Source organism: Ixodes scapularis, unplaced genomic scaffold (genome assembly GCF_016920785.2).
Source record: "Ixodes scapularis isolate PalLabHiFi unplaced genomic scaffold, ASM1692078v2 ptg000802l_1__unscaffolded, whole genome shotgun sequence".
Taxonomy (NCBI): Eukaryota; Metazoa; Arthropoda; class Arachnida; order Ixodida; family Ixodidae; genus Ixodes; species Ixodes scapularis.
In genome coordinates, this window is record NW_024610040.1 from 248,042 (window position 1) to 260,774 (window position 12,733).

Genomic DNA, 12,733 nt, shown 5'->3' on the forward strand with positions numbered 1-12,733 from the left:
CGATCGCTGGACGGACGAGCGTCGACATTGTATACCTCCTTTTAGCCGGCACCTTTAAGAAGGTCCGCGTTTCGGGGACCCGAGGCGCCGGTCCGATTAGTGGCGTCGCCGTAGACGACAATTAACGCACAATGCCCTCTCCCTCGTCATGGCAGGGTCACAAAGTTCCCCCTGGATTTCCCCGATCGCTGGACGGACGAGCGTCGACATTGTATACCTCCTTTTAGCCGGCACCTTTAAGAAGGTCCGCGTTTCGGGGACCCGAGGCGCCGGTCCGATTAGTGGCGTCGCCGTAGACGACAATTAACGCACAATGCCCTCTCCCTCGTCATGGCAGGGTCACAAAGTTCCCCCTGGATTTCCCCGATCGCTGGACGGACGAGCGTCGACATTGTATACCTCCTTTTAGCCGGCACCTTTAAGAAGGTCCGCGTTTCGGGGACCCGAGGCGCCGGTCCGATTAGTGGCGTCGCCGTAGACGACAATTAACGCACAATGCCCTCTCCCTCGTCATGGCAGGGTCACAAAGTTCCCCCTGGATTTCCCCGATCGCTGGACGGACGAGCGTCGACATTGTATACCTCCTTTTAGCCGGCACCTTTAAGAAGGTCCGCGTTTCGGGAACCCGAGGCGCCGGTCCGATTAGTGGCGTCGCCGTAGACGACAATTAACGCACAATGCCCTCTCCCTCGTCATGGCAGGGTCACAAAGTTCCCCCTGGATTTCCCCGATCGCTGGACGGACGAGCGTCGACATTGTATACCTCCTTTTAGCCGGCACCTTTAAGAAGGTCCGCGTTTCGGGAACCCGAGGCGCCGGTCCGATTAGTGGCGTCGCCGTAGACGACAATTAACGCACAATGCCCTCTCCCTCGTCATGGCAGGGTCACAAAGTTCCCCCTGGATTTCCCCGATCGCTGGACGGACGAGCGTCGACATTGTATACCTCCTTTTAGCCGGCACCTTTAAGAAGGTCCGCGTTTCGGGAACCCGAGGCGCCGGTCCGATTAGTGGCGTCGCCGTAGACGACAATTAACGCACAATGCCCTCTCCCTCGTCATGGCAGGGTCACAAAGTTCCCCCTGGATTTCCCCGATCGCTGGACGGACGAGCGTCGACATTGTATACCTCCTTTTAGCCGGCACCTTTCAGAAGGTCCGCGTTTCGGGGACCCGAGGCGCCGGTCCGATTAGTGGCGTCGCCGTAGACGACAATTAACGCACAATGCCCTCTCCCTCGTCATGGCAGGGTCACAAAGTTCCCCCTGGATTTCCCCGATCGCTGGACGGACGAGCGTCGACATTGTATACCTCCTTTTAGCCGGCACCTTTAAGAAGGTCCGCGTTTCGGGAACCCGAGGCGCCGGTCCGATTAGTGGCGTCGCCGTAGACGACAATTAACGCACAATGCCCTCTCCCTCGTCATGGCAGGGTCACAAAGTTCCCCCTGGATTTCCCCGATCGCTGGACGGACGAGCGTCGACATTGTATACCTCCTTTTAGCCGGCACCTTTAAGAAGGTCCGCGTTTCGGGAACCCGAGGCGCCGGTCCGATTAGTGGCGTCGCCGTAGACGACAATTAACGCACAATGCCCTCTCCCTCGTCATGGCAGGGTCACAAAGTTCCCCCTGGATTTCCCCGATCGCTGGACGGACGAGCGTCGACATTGTATACCTCCTTTTAGCCGGCACCTTTAAGAAGGTCCGCGTTTCGGGAACCCGAGGCGCCGGTCCGATTAGTGGCGTCGCCGTAGACGACAATTAACGCACAATGCCCTCTCCCTCGTCATGGCAGGGTCACAAAGTTCCCCCTGGATTTCCCCGATCGCTGGACGGACGAGCGTCGACATTGTATACCTCCTTTTAGCCGGCACCTTTAAGAAGGTCCGCGTTTCGGGAACCCGAGGCGCCGGTCCGATTAGTGGCGTCGCCGTAGACGACAATTAACGCACAATGCCCTCTCCCTCGTCATGGCAGGGTCACAAAGTTCCCCCTGGATTTCCCCGATCGCTGGACGGACGAGCTTCGACATTGTATACCTCCTTTTAGCCGGCCCCTTTAAGAAGGTCCGCATTTCGGGGACCCGAGGCGCCGGTCCGATTAGTGGCGTCGCCGTAGACGACAATTAACGCACAATGCCCTCTCCCTCGTCATGGCAGGGTCACAAAGTTCCCCCTGGATTTCCCCGATCGCTGGACGGACGAGCTTCGACATTGTATACCTCCTTTTAGCCGGCACCTTTAAGAAGGTCCGCATTTCGGGAACCCGAGGCGCCGGTCCGATTAGTGGCGTCGCCGTAGACGACAATTAACGCACAATGCCCTCTCCCTCGTCATGGCAGGGTCACAAAGTTCCCCCTGGATTTCCCCGATCGCTGGACGGACGAGCTTCGACATTGTATACCTCCTTTTAGCCGGCACCTTTAAGAAGGTCCGCATTTCGGGGACCCGAGGCGCCGGTCCGATTAGTGGCGTCGCCGTAGACGACAATTAACGCACAATGCCCTCTCCCTCGTCATGGCAGGGTCACAAAGTTCCCCCTGGATTTCCCCGATCGCTGGACGGACGAGCGTCGACATTGTATACCTCCTTTTAGCCGGCACCTTTAAGAAGGTCCGCGTTTCGGGAACCCGAGGCGCCGGTCCGATTAGTGGCGTCGCCGTAGACGACAATTAACGCACAATGCCCTCTCCCTCGTCATGGCAGGGTCACAAAGTTCCCCCTGGATTTCCCCGATCGCTGGACGGACGAGCTTCGACATTGTATACCTCCTTTTAGCCGGCCCCTTTAAGAAGGTCCGCATTTCGGGAACCCGAGGCGCCGGTCCGATTAGTGGCGTCGCCGTAGACGACAATTAACGCACAATGCCCTCTCCCTCGTCATGGCAGGGTCACAAAGTTCCCCCTGGATTTCCCCGATCGCTGGACGGACGAGCTTCGACATTGTATACCTCCTTTTAGCCGGCCCCTTTAAGAAGGTCCGCATTTCGGGGACCCGAGGCGCCGAGCCGATTAGTGGCGTCGCCGTAGACGACAATTAACGCACAATGCCCTCTCCCTCGTCATGGCAGGGTCACAAAGTTCCCCCTGGATTTCCCCGATCGCTGGACGGACGAGCTTCGACATTGTATACCTCCTTTTAGCCGGCCCCTTTAAGAAGGTCCGCATTTCGGGAACCCGAGGCGCCGGTCCGATTAGTGGCGTCGCCGTAGACGACAATTAACGCACAATGCCCTCTCCCTCGTCATGGCAGGGTCACAAAGTTCCCCCTGGATTTCCCCGATCGCTGGACGGACGAGCTTCGACATTGTATACCTCCTTTTAGCCGGCCCCTTTAAGAAGGTCCGCATTTCGGGGACCCGAGGCGCCGAGCCGATTAGTGGCGTCGCCGTAGACGACAATTAACGCACAATGCCCTCTCCCTCGTCATGGCAGGGTCACAAAGTTCCCCCTGGATTTCCCCGATCGCTGGACGGACGAGCTTCGACATTGTATACCTCCTTTTAGCCGGCCCCTTTAAGAAGGTCCGCATTTCGGGGACCCGAGGCGCCGAGCCGATTAGTGGCGTCGCCGTAGACGACAATTAACGCACAATGCCCTCTCCCTCGTCATGGCAGGGTCACAAAGTTCCCCCTGGATTTCCCCGATCGCTGGACGGACGAGCTTCGACATTGTATACCTCCTTTTAGCCGGCCCCTTTAAGAAGGTCCGCATTTCGGGGACCCGAGGCGCCGAGCCGATTAGTGGCGTCGCCGTAGACGACAATTAACGCACAATGCCCTCTCCCTCGTCATGGCAGGGTCACAAAGTTCCCCCTGGATTTCCCCGATCGCTGGACGGACGAGCTTCGACATTGTATACCTCCTTTTAGCCGGCCCCTTTAAGAAAATCCGCATTTCGGGAACCCGAGGCGCCGGTCCGATTAGTGGCGTCGCCGTAGACGACAATTAACGCACAATGCCCTCTCCCTCGTCATGGCAGGGTCACAAAGTTCCCCCTGGATTTCCCCGATCGCTGGACGGACGAGCTTCGACATTGTATACCTCCTTTTAGCCGGCCCCTTTAAGAAGGTCCGCATTTCGGGAACCCGAGGCGCCGGTCCGATTAGTGGCGTCGCCGTAGACGACAATTAACGCACAATGCCCTCTCCCTCGTCATGGCAGGGTCACAAAGTTCCCCCTGGATTTCCCCGATCGCTGGACGGACGAGCTTCGACATTGTATACCTCCTTTTAGCCGGCCCCTTTAAGAAGGTCCGCGTTTCGGGGACCCGAGGCGCCGAGCCGATTAGTGGCGTCGCCGTAGACGACAATTAACGCACAATGCCCTCTCCCTCGTCATGGCAGGGTCACAAAGTTTCCCCTGGATTTCCCCGATCGCTGGACGGACGAGCTTCGACATTGTATACCTCCTTTTAGCCGGCCCCTTTAAGAAGGTCCGCATTTCGGGAACCCGAGGCGCCGGTCCGATTAGTGGCGTCGCCGTAGACGACAATTAACGCACAATGCCCTCTCCCTCGTCATGGCAGGGTCACAAAGTTCCCCCTGGATTTCCCCGATCGCTGGACGGACGAGCTTCGACATTGTATACCTCCTTTTAGCCGGCCCCTTTAAGAAGGTCCGCGTTTCGGGGACCCGAGGCGCCGAGCCGATTAGTGGCGTCGCCGTAGACGACAATTAACGCACAATGCCCTCTCCCTCGTCATGGCAGGGTCACAAAGTTCCCCCTGGATTTCCCCGATCGCTGGACGGACGAGCTTCGACATTGTATACCTCCTTTTAGCCGGCCCCTTTAAGAAGGTCCGCATTTCGGGAACCCGAGGCGCCGGTCCGATTAGTGGCGTCGCCGTAGACGACAATTAACGCACAATGCCCTCTCCCTCGTCATGGCAGGGTCACAAAGTTCCCCCTGGATTTCCCCGATCGCTGGACGGACGAGCTTCGACATTGTATACCTCCTTTTAGCCGGCCCCTTTAAGAAGGTCCGCATTTCGGGAACCCGAGGCGCCGGTCCGATTAGTGGCGTCGCCGTAGACGACAATTAACGCACAATGCCCTCTCCCTCGTCATGGCAGGGTCACAAAGTTCCCCCTGGATTTCCCCGATCGCTGGACGGACGAGCTTCGACATTGTATACCTCCTTTTAGCCGGCCCCTTTAAGAAGGTCCGCGTTTCGGGAACCCGAGGCGCCGGTCCGATTAGTGGCGTCGCCGTAGACGACAATTAACGCACAATGCCCTCTCCCTCGTCATGGCAGGGTCACAAAGTTCCCCCTGGATTTCCCCGATCGCTGGACGGACGAGCTTCGACATTGTATACCTCCTTTTAGCCGGCCCCTTTAAGAAGGTCCGCATTTCGGGAACCCGAGGCGCCGGTCCGATTAGTGGCGTCGCCGTAGACGACAATTAACGCACAATGCCCTCTCCCTCGTCATGGCAGGGTCACAAAGTTCCCCCTGGATTTCCCCGATCGCTGGACGGACGAGCTTCGACATTGTATACCTCCTTTTAGCCGGCCCCTTTAAGAAGGTCCGCGTTTCGGGGACCCGAGGCGCCGAGCCGATTAGTGGCGTCGCCGTAGACGACAATTAACGCACAATGCCCTCTCCCTCGTCATGGCAGGGTCACAAAGTTCCCCCTGGATTTCCCCGATCGCTGGACGGACGAGCTTCGACATTGTATACCTCCTTTTAGCCGGCCCCTTTAAGAAGGTCCGCATTTCGGGAACCCGAGGCGCCGGTCCGATTAGTGGCGTCGCCGTAGACGACAATTAACGCACAATGCCCTCTCCCTCGTCATGGCAGGGTCACAAAGTTCCCCCTGGATTTCCCCGATCGCTGGACGGACGAGCTTCGACATTGTATACCTCCTTTTAGCCGGCACCTTTAAGAAGGTCCGCATTTCGGGGACCCGAGGCGCCGAGCCGATTAGTGGCGTCGCCGTAGACGACAATTAACGCACAATGCCCTCTCCCTCGTCATGGCAGGGTCACAAAGTTCCCCCTGGATTTCCCCGATCGCTGGACGGACGAGCTTCGACATTGTATACCTCCTTTTAGCCGGCACCTTTAAGAAGGTCCGCGTTTCGGGGACCCGAGGCGCCGGTCCGATTAGTGGCGTCGCCGTAGACGACAATTAACGCACAATGCCCTCTCCCTCGTCATGGCAGGGTCACAAAGTTCCCCCTGGATTTCCCCGATCGCTGGACGGACGAGCTTCGACATTGTATACCTCCTTTTAGCCGGCCCCTTTAAGAAGGTCCGCATTTCGGGGACCCGAGGCGCCGAGCCGATTAGTGGCGTCGCCGTAGACGACAATTAACGCACAATGCCCTCTCCCTCGTCATGGCAGGGTCACAAAGTTCCCCCTGGATTTCCCCGATCGCTGGACGGACGAGCGTCGACATTGTATACCTCCTTTTAGCCGGCACCTTTAAGAAGGTCCGCGTTTCGGGAACCCGAGGCGCCGGTCCGATTAGTGGCGTCGCCGTAGACGACAATTAACGCACAATGCCCTCTCCCTCGTCATGGCAGGGTCACAAAGTTCCCCCTGGATTTCCCCGATCGCTGGACGGACGAGCGTCGACATTGTATACCTCCTTTTAGCCGGCACCTTTAAGAAGGTCCGCATTTCGGGGACCCGAGGCGCCGGTCCGATTAGTGGCGTCGCCGTAGACGACAATTAACGCACAATGCCCTCTCCCTCGTCATGGCAGGGTCACAAAGTTCCCCCTGGATTTCCCCGATCGCTGGACGGACGAGCTTCGACATTGTATACCTCCTTTTAGCCGGCACCTTTAAGAAGGTCCGCATTTCGGGAACCCGAGGCGCCGGTCCGATTAGTGGCGTCGCCGTAGACGACAATTAACGCACAATGCCCTCTCCCTCGTCATGGCAGGGTCACAAAGTTCCCCCTGGATTTCCCCGATCGCTGGACGGACGAGCGTCGACATTGTATACCTCCTTTTAGCCGGCACCTTTAAGAAGGTCCGCGTTTCGGGAACCCGAGGCGCCGGTCCGATTAGTGGCGTCGCCGTAGACGACAATTAACGCACAATGCCCTCTCCCTCGTCATGGCAGGGTCACAAAGTTCCCCCTGGATTTCCCCGATCGCTGGACGGACGAGCGTCGACATTGTATACCTCCTTTTAGCCGGCACCTTTAAGAAGGTCCGCATTTCGGGGACCCGAGGCGCCGGTCCGATTAGTGGCGTCGCCGTAGACGACAATTAACGCACAATGCCCTCTCCCTCGTCATGGCAGGGTCACAAAGTTCCCCCTGGATTTCCCCGATCGCTGGACGGACGAGCTTCGACATTGTATACCTCCTTTTAGCCGGCCCCTTTAAGAAGGTCCGCATTTCGGGGACCCGAGGCGCCGAGCCGATTAGTGGCGTCGCCGTAGACGACAATTAACGCACAATGCCCTCTCCCTCGTCATGGCAGGGTCACAAAGTTCCCCCTGGATTTCCCCGATCGCTGGACGGACGAGCGTCGACATTGTATACCTCCTTTTAGCCGGCACCTTTAAGAAGGTCCGCATTTCGGGGACCCGAGGCGCCGGTCCGATTAGTGGCGTCGCCGTAGACGACAATTAACGCACAATGCCCTCTCCCTCGTCATGGCAGGGTCACAAAGTTCCCCCTGGATTTCCCCGATCGCTGGACGGACGAGCTTCGACATTGTATACCTCCTTTTAGCCGGCCCCTTTAAGAAGGTCCGCATTTCGGGGACCCGAGGCGCCGAGCCGATTAGTGGCGTCGCCGTAGACGACAATTAACGCACAATGCCCTCTCCCTCGTCATGGCAGGGTCACAAAGTTCCCCCTGGATTTCCCCGATCGCTGGACGGACGAGCGTCGACATTGTATACCTCCTTTTAGCCGGCACCTTTAAGAAGGTCCGCATTTCGGGAACCCGAGGCGCCGGTCCGATTAGTGGCGTCGCCGTAGACGACAATTAACGCACAATGCCCTCTCCCTCGTCATGGCAGGGTCACAAAGTTCCCCCTGGATTTCCCCGATCGCTGGACGGACGAGCGTCGACATTGTATACCTCCTTTTAGCCGGCACCTTTAAGAAGGTCCGCGTTTCGGGAACCCGAGGCGCCGGTCCGATTAGTGGCGTCGCCGTAGACGACAATTAACGCACAATGCCCTCTCCCTCGTCATGGCAGGGTCACAAAGTTCCCCCTGGATTTCCCCGATCGCTGGACGGACGAGCGTCGACATTGTATACCTCCTTTTAGCCGGCACCTTTAAGAAGGTCCGCATTTCGGGGACCCGAGGCGCCGGTCCGATTAGTGGCGTCGCCGTAGACGACAATTAACGCACAATGCCCTCTCCCTCGTCATGGCAGGGTCACAAAGTTCCCCCTGGATTTCCCCGATCGCTGGACGGACGAGCTTCGACATTGTATACCTCCTTTTAGCCGGCCCCTTTAAGAAGGTCCGCATTTCGGGGACCCGAGGCGCCGAGCCGATTAGTGGCGTCGCCGTAGACGACAATTAACGCACAATGCCCTCTCCCTCGTCATGGCAGGGTCACAAAGTTCCCCCTGGATTTCCCCGATCGCTGGACGGACGAGCGTCGACATTGTATACCTCCTTTTAGCCGGCACCTTTAAGAAGGTCCGCATTTCGGGGACCCGAGGCGCCGGTCCGATTAGTGGCGTCGCCGTAGACGACAATTAACGCACAATGCCCTCTCCCTCGTCATGGCAGGGTCACAAAGTTCCCCCTGGATTTCCCCGATCGCTGGACGGACGAGCTTCGACATTGTATACCTCCTTTTAGCCGGCCCCTTTAAGAAGGTCCGCATTTCGGGGACCCGAGGCGCCGAGCCGATTAGTGGCGTCGCCGTAGACGACAATTAACGCACAATGCCCTCTCCCTCGTCATGGCAGGGTCACAAAGTTCCCCCTGGATTTCCCCGATCGCTGGACGGACGAGCGTCGACATTGTATACCTCCTTTTAGCCGGCACCTTTAAGAAGGTCCGCATTTCGGGAACCCGAGGCGCCGGTCCGATTAGTGGCGTCGCCGTAGACGACAATTAACGCACAATGCCCTCTCCCTCGTCATGGCAGGGTCACAAAGTTCCCCCTGGATTTCCCCGATCGCTGGACGGACGAGCGTCGACATTGTATACCTCCTTTTAGCCGGCACCTTTAAGAAGGTCCGCATTTCGGGGACCCGAGGCGCCGGTCCGATTAGTGGCGTCGCCGTAGACGACAATTAACGCACAATGCCCTCTCCCTCGTCATGGCAGGGTCACAAAGTTCCCCCTGGATTTCCCCGATCGCTGGACGGACGAGCTTCGACATTGTATACCTCCTTTTAGCCGGCACCTTTAAGAAGGTCCGCATTTCGGGAACCCGAGGCGCCGGTCCGATTAGTGGCGTCGCCGTAGACGACAATTAACGCACAATGCCCTCTCCCTCGTCATGGCAGGGTCACAAAGTTCCCCCTGGATTTCCCCGATCGCTGGACGGACGAGCGTCGACATTGTATACCTCCTTTTAGCCGGCACCTTTAAGAAGGTCCGCGTTTCGGGAACCCGAGGCGCCGGTCCGATTAGTGGCGTCGCCGTAGACGACAATTAACGCACAATGCCCTCTCCCTCGTCATGGCAGGGTCACAAAGTTCCCCCTGGATTTCCCCGATCGCTGGACGGACGAGCGTCGACATTGTATACCTCCTTTTAGCCGGCACCTTTAAGAAGGTCCGCATTTCGGGGACCCGAGGCGCCGGTCCGATTAGTGGCGTCGCCGTAGACGACAATTAACGCACAATGCCCTCTCCCTCGTCATGGCAGGGTCACAAAGTTCCCCCTGGATTTCCCCGATCGCTGGACGGACGAGCTTCGACATTGTATACCTCCTTTTAGCCGGCCCCTTTAAGAAGGTCCGCATTTCGGGGACCCGAGGCGCCGAGCCGATTAGTGGCGTCGCCGTAGACGACAATTAACGCACAATGCCCTCTCCCTCGTCATGGCAGGGTCACAAAGTTCCCCCTGGATTTCCCCGATCGCTGGACGGACGAGCGTCGACATTGTATACCTCCTTTTAGCCGGCACCTTTAAGAAGGTCCGCATTTCGGGGACCCGAGGCGCCGGTCCGATTAGTGGCGTCGCCGTAGACGACAATTAACGCACAATGCCCTCTTCCTCGTCATGGCAGGGTCACAAAGTTCCCCCTGGATTTCCCCGATCGCTGGACGGACGAGCTTCGACATTGTATACCTCCTTTTAGCCGGCCCCTTTAAGAAGGTCCGCATTTCGGGGACCCGAGGCGCCGGTCCGATTAGTGGCGTCGCCGTAGACGACAATTAATGCACAATGCCCTCTCCCTCGTCATGGCAGGGTCACAAAGTTCCCCCTGGATTTCCCCGATCGCTGGACGGACGAGCGTCGACATTGTATACCTCCTTTTAGCCGGCACCTTTAAGAAGGTCCGCATTTCGGGGACCCGAGGCGCCGGTCCGATTAGTGGCGTCGCCGTAGACGACAATTAACGCACAATGCCCTCTCCCTCGTCATGGCAGGGTCACAAAGTTCCCCCTGGATTTCCCCGATCGCTGGACGGACGAGCGTCGACATTGTATACCTCCTTTTAGCCGGCACCTTTAAGAAGGTCCGCATTTCGGGAACCCGAGGCGCCGGTCCGATTAGTGGCGTCGCCGTAGACGACAATTAACGCACAATGCCCTCTCCCTCGTCATGGCAGGGTCACAAAGTTCCCCCTGGATTTCCCCGATCGCTGGACGGACGAGCGTCGACATTGTATACCTCCTTTTAGCCGGCACCTTTAAGAAGGTCCGCGTTTCGGGGACCCGAGGCGCCGGTCCGATTAGTGGCGTCGCCGTAGACGACAATTAACGCACAATGCCCTCTCCCTCGTCATGGCAGGGTCACAAAGTTCCCCCTGGATTTCCCCGATCGCTGGACGGACGAGCGTCGACATTGTATACCTCCTTTTAGCCGGCCCCTTTAAGAAGGTCCGCATTTCGGGGACCCGAGGCGCCGGTCCGATTAGTGGCGTCGCCGTAGACGACAATTAACGCACAATGCCCTCTCCCTCGTCATGGCAGGGTCACAAAGTTCCCCCTGGATTTCCCCGATCGCTGGACGGACGAGCGTCGACATTGTATACCTCCTTTTAGCCGGCACCTTTAAGAAGGTCCGCGTTTCGGGGACCCGAGGCGCCGGTCCGATTAGTGGCGTCGCCGTAGACGACAATTAACGCACAATGCCCTCTCCCTCGTCATGGCAGGGTCACAAAGTTCCCCCTGGATTTCCCCGATCGCTGGACGGACGAGCGTCGACATTGTATACCTCCTTTTAGCCGGCACCTTTAAGAAGGTCCGCGTTTCGGGGACCCGAGGCGCCGGTCCGATTAGTGGCGTCGCCGTAGACGACAATTAACGCACAATGCCCTCTCCCTCGTCATGGCAGGGTCACAAAGTTCCCCCTGGATTTCCCCGATCGCTGGACGGACGAGCGTCGACATTGTATACCTCCTTTTAGCCGGCACCTTTAAGAAGGTCCGCATTTCGGGGACCCGAGGCGCCGGTCCGATTAGTGGCGTCGCCGTAGACGACAATTAACGCACAATGCCCTCTCCCTCGTCATGGCAGGGTCACAAAGTTCCCCCTGGATTTCCCCGATCGCTGGACGGACGAGCTTCGACATTGTATACCTCCTTTTAGCCGGCCCCTTTAAGAAGGTCCGCGTTTCGGGAACCCGAGGCGCCGGTCCGATTAGTGGCGTCGCCGTAGACGACAATTAACGCACAATGCCCTCTCCCTCGTCATGGCAGGGTCACAAAGTTCCCCCTGGATTTCCCCGATCGCTGGACGGACGAGCGTCGACATTGTATACCTCCTTTTAGCCGGCACCTTTAAGAAGGTCCGCATTTCGGGGAGCCGAGGCGCCGGTCCGATTAGTGGCGTCGCCGTAGACGACAATTAACGCACAATGCCCTCTCCCTCGTCATGGCAGGGTCACAAAGTTCTCCCTGGATTTCCCCGATCGCTGGACGGACGAGCGTCGACATTGTATACCTCCTTTTAGCCGGCCCCTTTAAGAAGGTCCGCGTTTCGGGAACCCGAGGCGCCGGTCCGATTAGTGGCGTCGCCGTAGACGACAATTAACGCACAATGCCCTCTCCCTCGTCATGGCAGGGTCACAAAGTTCCCCCTGGATTTCCCCGATCGCTGGACGGACGAGCTTCGACATTGTATACCTCCTTTTAGCCGGCCCCTTTAAGAAGGTCCGCATTTCGGGGACCCGAGGCGCCGGTCCGATTAGTGGCGTCGCCGTAGACGACAATTAACGCACAATGCCCTCTCCCTCGTCATGGCAGGGTCACAAAGTTCCCCCTGGATTTCCCCGATCGCTGGACGGACGAGCGTCGACATTGTATACCTCCTTTTAGCCGGCACCTTTAAGAAGGTCCGCGTTTCGGGAACCCGAGGCGCCGGTCCGATTAGTGGCGTCGCCGTAGACGACAATTAACGCACAATGCCCTCTCCCTCGTCATGGCAGGGTCACAAAGTTCCCCCTGGATTTCCCCGATCGCTGGACGGACGAGCGTCGACATTGTATACCTCCTTTTAGCCGGCACCTTTAAGAAGGTCCGCGTTTCGGGAACCCGAGGCGCCGGTCCGATTAGTGGCGTCGCCGTAGACGACAATTAACGCACAATGCCCTCTCCCTCGTCATGGCAGGGTCACAAAGTTCCCCCTGG

General features: G+C 58.1%; 1 long non-coding RNA gene across 1 annotated transcript in view; it reads right to left on the reverse strand.

Annotated features, from left to right (window-relative positions):
• The window catches only part of LOC115316391, a 43,340-nt gene that overhangs the window by 4,389 nt on the left and 26,218 nt on the right, over window positions 1-12,733 (reverse strand). The gene's annotated exons all lie outside the window — the stretch shown is intronic.